The 7,290-nt window shown below is 51.6% G+C and overlaps 1 protein-coding gene across 1 annotated transcript in view; it reads left to right on the top strand.

Moving 5' to 3' along the window:
- The first annotated feature begins 3,976 nt into the window (after positions 1-3,976).
- The window catches only part of FBXO46 (F-box protein 46), a 29,041-nt gene continuing 25,727 nt past the window's right edge, over positions 3,977-7,290 (top strand). Inside the window, exon 1 of the mRNA XM_017502498.2 lies at positions 3,977-4,065. The gene's annotated coding sequence lies outside the window, so the exon portion shown is untranslated. The remainder of the gene's footprint in view (positions 4,066-7,290) is intronic.

The following is a 7,290-nucleotide window of genomic DNA, read 5'->3' as shown; positions in this document are numbered from 1 at the left end:
CCTCACTTTGGAGACCTCCCAAAGCCAGGCACAGCGGCTCATCCCTGTAATCCTAGCACTTTGGGATGCCAAGGCGGGAGGATCGCCTGATTCAGGAGTTTGAGATCAGCCTGGTAATATGGCAAAACTCCACCTCTACCAAAAAAACCAAAAAAATTACCTGGGCTTAGTGGCATATGCTTGTAGTCCCAGCTACTTGGGAGGCTGAGGTGGGAGGACTGTTTGAGCCCAGGAGGTCAAGGCTGCAGTGAGCTAAAATCACACCACTGCACTCCAGCTTGGGTGACAAAGTGAGACCTTGTCTCAAAAACAAAAAAAAGGAGCCCTCCCAAACCTACAAACCCTAAATTCTAATACTGAGATACCCCAGACCCCCCAAATTGTCAACTTCTGACCTCCAAATATGACCCTAATTTTACAGACCACAAGCCGTACCACTACGAACCCATATCCTAAAATAAGAAATCCAGGCCCCTACAAAGTAAACCTCATTCCCCCAAATTGACCTCTCAGTCCCCAAACTGTCCCTCAAATTGTGACCCCAACTCTAAAACTGAGATCTCGAATGTGAGTCCTACTCTGAGACCCCAGACCCTAAAACTGGAGCTCCCATACTCCATGTGGGGACTCCAGGCCCTAAAACGTCCTTCTCAAAGACCGGAACTGAGACTCTAGACCCTACACTGGGGATTTAGGCCCTAAATCTATACTAAGGCTTCAATTGCCCCAAATCAGGCTCCAGACTCTCAAAATGCTATATCATAACTCAGAACTAAGACTTCCAGATCTCCAAATTGGGATCTCTGGATTCCAAGGAGAAAGTTCCCAATCACAAAACCCAAGCCCTTCGGATTCCAGAACTAGTCACCCCTAGACGCAACTCCCGAGATCCCAGATCGAACCCAAGAGCCTAGATCCCCAACACAAACAGTCTTCCATTGCCCAAACTCCAGCCTCCATACCCGGCTTCAAACCCAAACTCCTCCAACCGTGGCCCTACACCCAGAGCATGTTCTGTTCCCCTGAGCTCCCCCCGAGGTAGGCTTCTGTGGGGATCCCGGGTTCCCCTAAGCCCAGCTAGTTCCAGGGGTCCCCCCTGCCCCATGCCCCATTCCCCTGGGCAACCAGCACCCGCCTCAGGGCGTGCAAAATGGCGTGAGGCTGCCGACCCTTCTGGTTTCTCCGGACCCCACTCTCGGAAGCCCGATCAGACAGCGTCTCAAGCGGGTCCCGGGGAGCCGACCGCGCGCGGGCGCGCGAGGGTTCCAGCCGGTCTCGGACACCACGTTCCCAGCCCGGACTTGGGGGGTTGGGTGCGAATCCTCCCAGTGCGAGGATCCTGCGCGAGGCGTGAGGAGCAGAGCAAGAATGCGTCCCCGAGGCCAGGCCACGCCCCCACCAGTTCTAGACAAGGTGTGCTGGGCACGAGACGACGGGGTTGAAAGGGCAGGATGCAAATGGCCGTGCGCACGCGCGCCTCGGGAAGGGCCCTGTCGTCTTGCACAGTGTGAGCTCGGTCTAGAGCCTTCAGACGAGGCCTTTGCTGGCGCGCGCCGCTAGGCAGACCAATCAGCGCCTGCTCAGCCACCCGCCTTTTTAGGCGCCACGCCCCTGCACGACCCCAGTGGTCCAGGGCCCTTGCATCTCAAGGAGGAGGCTGGGTTTCCCCAACTGCCATCTCTCAGGAAGAGAGAGCGAGCTCGCCTGTGTCCCTTCTGGCCCTTTGGTACCCCATTTCCATCTTTTCCCTTCACTGCATGTTTCATGAGGGCCTCCTGTGTGCCAAGCACCAGCCTGGATGGTGGGAACTTAGTCACTGTCTTCCCAGGGCAATCGAGAATACCATGAGAACACCCGAGACCATGAGAATCTAGTGAGACGGAGCTCAGTGAATGCAGAGAACAATACGTTGGGAAAGGATTCAACGAAGAGGGCCATTTGAACCGGGCCTTCTTGGGAGACCGAGGCAGGTGGATCACCTGAGGTCAGGAGTTCCAGACCAGCCTGGACAACAATGTCGAAACCTCATCTCTGCTAAAGATACAAAAATTATCCGGGCGTGGTGGCGCATGCCTGTAGTCCCATCTACTCAGGAGGCTGAGGCAAGAGAATCACTTGAACCTGGGAGGCGGAGGTTGAATGAGCCAGGATTGTGCCCCTGCACTGCAGCCTGGGCGACAGAATGAGACTCTGTCTCAAAAAGAAAAAGAGGCCGAGAGCAGTGGCTCACGCCTATAATCCCAGCACTTTGGGAGGCCAAGGCGGGCAGATCACCTGAGGTCGGAAGTTTCAGACCAGCCTGACCAGCATAGAGAAACCCAGTCTCTACTAAATATACCAAAGAAAAATTAGCCAGGCGTCGTCGCACATGCCTATAATCCCAGCTGCTTGGAAGGCTGAGGCAGGAGAATCACTTGAAGGTGGCAGGTGAAGGTTGCCTGAGCCGAGATCCACCATTGCACTCCAGACTGGGCAACGAGAGCAATACTCCGTTTTTTTTTTTTTTTTCTTTTGAAACAAGCTCTGTCACCCAGTCGTACAATCACAGTTCATTGCAGCCTCCACTTCCAGAGGTTCACCCATCCTCCCACCTCAGCCTGCCCTGTAGCTGCGACTACAGGTATACACTACATTATCTGGCTATTTTGTTTGTTTGTTTGTTTTTGTTTTTGTTTTTTGTAAAGACGAGGGTCTCGGGCCGGGCGCGGTGGCTCAAGCCTGTAATCCCAGCACTTTGGGAGGCCGAGGCGGGTGGATCACAAGGTCAAGAGATCAAGACCATCCTGGTCAACATGGTGAAACCCCGTCTCTACTAAAAATACAAAACATTAGCTGGGCATGGTGGCGCGTGCCTGTAGTCCCAGCTACTCAGGAGGCTGAGGCAGGAGAATTGCCTGAACCCGGGAGGCGGAGGTTGCGGTGAGCCGAGATCGCGCCATTGCACTCCAGCCTGGGTAACAAGAGCGAAACTCCGTCTAAAAAAAAAAAAAAAAAAGACGAGGGTCTCACTTTGTCACCCAGGCTGGTCTTGAACTCCTGGACTAAAGCCATTCTCCCGGCCGAGATTATAAGCATGAGCCACTGCACCCAGTCTGGTAAATACATATTAAGGGGAGGTGATCTAACGACCTAGTCAAGAGTAGAAGGCCTGGAATCCGATACATTTCAGTTCAAATTGTTTTCTTGGCTGTGTTGCCAGCGGCAAGAGGCTTAATCTCTTTTTGCCTTATAAATTTGGGATGGTAATTCTTACTAGGATTGTCTGCAGGGTGTCTAGCATATAGTTTCGATGCAATAAATATTTAATGAACACATATTCACGCTGTTCTAGGTGCTTGAACAAGGTACACAAAGATCTCTGCCCTTGTGGAGCTGCTGCTGCTTTATTTTTTAATTTTAAGAGACAGCAGGGTCTCATTGTGTCGCTCAGACTGAACTGCGTGGAGGCAGTGGTGCAACCCTAGCTCACTGCCTGGAACTTCTGGGCTCGAGCGATGTGGAGCTGCTATCCTATGATTTGGACTAACTCCTAATGCATGGAACTTTCCTTCCTCCTAAGGCTTAATTTTCTCATATGTAAATCAGGAGGTAAGAAGGGAGGGGATGGATGGGAAGGAGTTTGGAAAAGTACAAGGAGCTGTTAACTGTTGTGTTGATCTGCTCAAATGAATCAATAAATTTGCTCTTCCCCAATTCTCCACCCCTCATCATCGCCCTGTTGCTATATTCTCAATTCCCTTCCCAAGGGCCCCGGGCAAAAATGGAGCTCTCCTGGCTAGACTCCATCTCCCAGCGCGCCCCGCGGGGAAGCGCCCTGCGCTTGCGCTGCCAAGTCCTCCCCGGCTTTGTCTCCCGGGAGTTCGGGTCGTTTTTTTCCTCGGCCCGCCTAATTTGCTTCCCACCCTACCGCCAAGCTTGACCGTGCTGCCTTCTGGGAGATGTAGTCCGTGGCTGCGCGGACTTCAATTCCCAGCGGGCTTCGGGACGAGAACCCGGAAGGGGAGGCTGGAGAGGAGCGAGTGGGGGAAACCCGCGTAGCTGAGGGAGATGCAGCGCGCGGCGATGGTGAGAGCCCAGGCATGGGCCGGGGGCGCTGGAGAGTCGGGACGGGGGTTCGGGACCAGGTGACGAGAGGAAAGAGGCAGGGGCGAAAGAAGGGGCTGGGCGAGGGGAGATTGCCTGGGGGAGGGGATTGGGAGGAAGGGGAGACGGAGATAGTAGTCGAAGAATGGTGGCTTGGGGAGGGGTCTTGGAGGTGGGGTGGGAGTGGAGCTTTGGAATTGATTGTAAAGGGGCTCAGAGCTGGGGAAGTGGGCCCCGAGTTGGAGACTGGACAGGACGTCCAGGTAGAGGCCCTGAAGGGGTCAATTTCGAGGGGGCTTAACCTGCGGCTAGGGTATGAGGGTCAGGGTTAGGATGAGTGAGGGGATGTGGAAGCTCCAAGGGACAGGCGAACAGTGGACACGATGGGCTGGGGCCTCTGGATCGGATTGGGGGCAGGAAGGCAAGTTGAGAAGGTGGGAGGGAGAAATCAGTGGTAGGACAGAGTGTGGGTTAGGCTCCAGTACTGTGGATGGGGTGAGCAACCTGAACTGAGGGGCCTGGATGTAGTGATAATTTCCCTAGTCCTGCCAAAGACTCCTGGTAAGCTGGACGGGCACAGAACTATAGGATAATATGGCCAGAAGGGGCCGTCGAGACAGCCTTTCACACCTTCTCTTCTCCAGTGTAATTTAGAAGAGTGTAGTGGTGTATATCCCTATGAGAAGTACAGCATTCACCTCCCCTATTCTGCCACTCCTTTGTGCCATGGGCAAATCTCTGAGCCTCAGTGCCCTTATCTGTAGTATGGGAACAGCAAGCATGCCTCTGAGAACAGGGTTAAAGGGAGTCATTAAAATCGTTACTATTAGTGGGAGAGCTGGGCTGTGAATTACATTCCAGTCTCAGAGCTGTTGGTGGGAAGTTCTCCGCCCCTGGGATGTGACTGGGTTACAGGTGCTAATGAATTCCCTTCTTTCCAGTTCAGTCCCAGAGGCGTTTTCTCAAAACCTGGCGCTGATCTGGGCACACACCCCACCTCAGAAGGATGTAGGGGCTCCCCACTGTGGATTACAGCTAACGCTTATTGTTTTACAAAATGCCTGGCCCTGTCCTTAGCTGTTTGTACACATCAACTCATTTAATTCTGATAACACTCCTGAGGGGTAGGTGCTGTTATTTTCTTCGCTTTACAGAAAGGACGAAGAGGTACAGAGAAATTAAGCAACTTTCCCAAGGCTATCCAGCACTAATTGCTAGACTCAGGATTCGGGTCTTGGCAGCCTGGCTCAGAATCTGTGCTTTCAGCACTGTAATTTAGTCCCCTCTCCATACTGAAATACACAATGTGATGAGTAGACATAGAGATCAAAGCAGTCTAGAATATTAGTTCTGCCATTTACTTGCTATATGACCTTAAGAAAGTCTTTTATTTTTAATTTACTTTATTTATTTATTTATTTTGAGACAGAGTCTCCCTTCTCACCCAGGCTGGAGTGCCGTGGTACCTCAGCTCACTACAGCCTCTTCCTCCCAGGTTCAAGCATTCTCCTACCTCAGCCTCCCAAGAGGCTGGGATTACAGGCGTGCGCCGCTATACCTGGGTAATTTTTGTATTTTTAGTAGAGACAGGGTTTCTCCATGTTGGTCAGACTGGTCTCAAAGTCCTGACCTCAGGTGATCCACTTACCTCAGCCTCCCAAAGTGCTGGGATTACGGGTGTGAGCCACTGCGCCTGGCCCTGTTTCTATTTTTTTTTAAGACAGGGTCTTGCTCTGTTGCCCAGACGGGCTGGAATGCATTGGCACAACCATGGCTTACTACAGCCTTCACCTCCTGGGCTCAGGCGATCCTCCCACCTCAACCTCCCAACTAGCTGGAACTAATTTTTTATTACATGCGGTTGATTTTTTTTGTTTTTATTTTTATAGATATCCGGGTCTCACTATGTTGCCCAGCCTGGTCTCAAAGGGTCCTCTTGCCTCAACCTCCAAAAGTATTGGGATTGCAGGCATGTGCCACCGTGCCTGGCCCTGGGCAAGTCTTTTGGCTTCTTCTCATCTATAAAATGGGATCAGTAACCTTAGGAAGGTGAGAAGGTTCTGGAAGATAATGCAGTAAAGTGGAACTTACTTAGTGAGCCCTTACTCCAATACTTAGGGAAGGGCTCAGTACATGTGAGTTTGTTGGTTTTGAATGTGGTAGGAAAGAGAAGGCAATAGAGAGGAACCAGAGAGGGAAGATGTCAGGCTGCCTCCTTTCTTTCTCATGCTGTCATCATGTCCCTGCCCTCCACCCCTGGGCTCCTAAATCCAATTATGATTCCTGGAGAGGATGCTTACAAACTCAATCTGTGGGCGGGGCATGGTGGCTCATGCCTATAATGCCAACACTTTGGGAGGCGGAGGCAGGCAGATGGCCCGAGGCCAGGAGTTCCATCAGACCAGCCTGGCCAACATGGCAAACCCCCATCTCTACTAAAACTACAAAACTTAGCCAGTCGTGGTGGTGCACACCTGTAATCCCAGCTACTCGGGAGGCTGAGGCATGAGAGTCTCTTGAACCCAGGAGGTGGAGGTTGCAGTGCGCCAAGACTGCGCCACTGCACTCCAGCCTGGGTGACAGAGACTCTGTCTCAAAAAAAGAGAAAAAAGAAACTCAATGTGTCCTCATTCCCATTCTTGTCCCTGCCAAATACCCGGTCTGGCCTAACTCCAGGTGTTTCAGTGAATATAAAATATTTCTAACTAGGTTTTTGTTGTTGTTAGTTTGCTTCTGTTCCTCTAATGTGTGGGTCATTAGGGCCTCATTGGGCAGTTTGACAACTTTGTAAATTCACCTTGAAACAGTTTGGTTTGTTTCTTGTGAGCTTTCTGGGCTTTATTCAGTGGCTGTGATACTAAGCTTATGGTTGAAAACATTGGCTTCAGATAGGCCCAGAATAAAATCCTTGCTTCTGTTGCTGTGTGTCCTTGGCCAAGCTGCATTCCCACTCTGGGCCTCAGTGCAGTGTCGAAATCTCAGCTCACTGCAACCTCCACCTCCCAGGTTCAAGAGATTCTCCTGCCTGAGCTTCCTGAGTAGCTGGGATGACAGGCTTGCGCTACCACACCCAGCTAATTTTTGTATTTTTAGTAGAGTTGGAGTTTCACCTTCTTGTCCAGGCTGGTCTTAACCTCTCAAAGTGCCAGGATTATAGGTGTAAGCCACCACATCCGGTCTCTTTTTTTTTTTTTTTTTTTTTTTTTT

Source organism: Cebus imitator, unplaced genomic scaffold, assembly GCF_001604975.1.
Source record: "Cebus imitator isolate Cc_AM_T3 unplaced genomic scaffold, Cebus_imitator-1.0 Scaffold296, whole genome shotgun sequence".
In the NCBI taxonomy this organism is placed as follows: domain Eukaryota; kingdom Metazoa; phylum Chordata; class Mammalia; order Primates; family Cebidae; genus Cebus; species Cebus imitator.
This window is presented reverse-complemented; position numbering and strand designations above follow the sequence as displayed.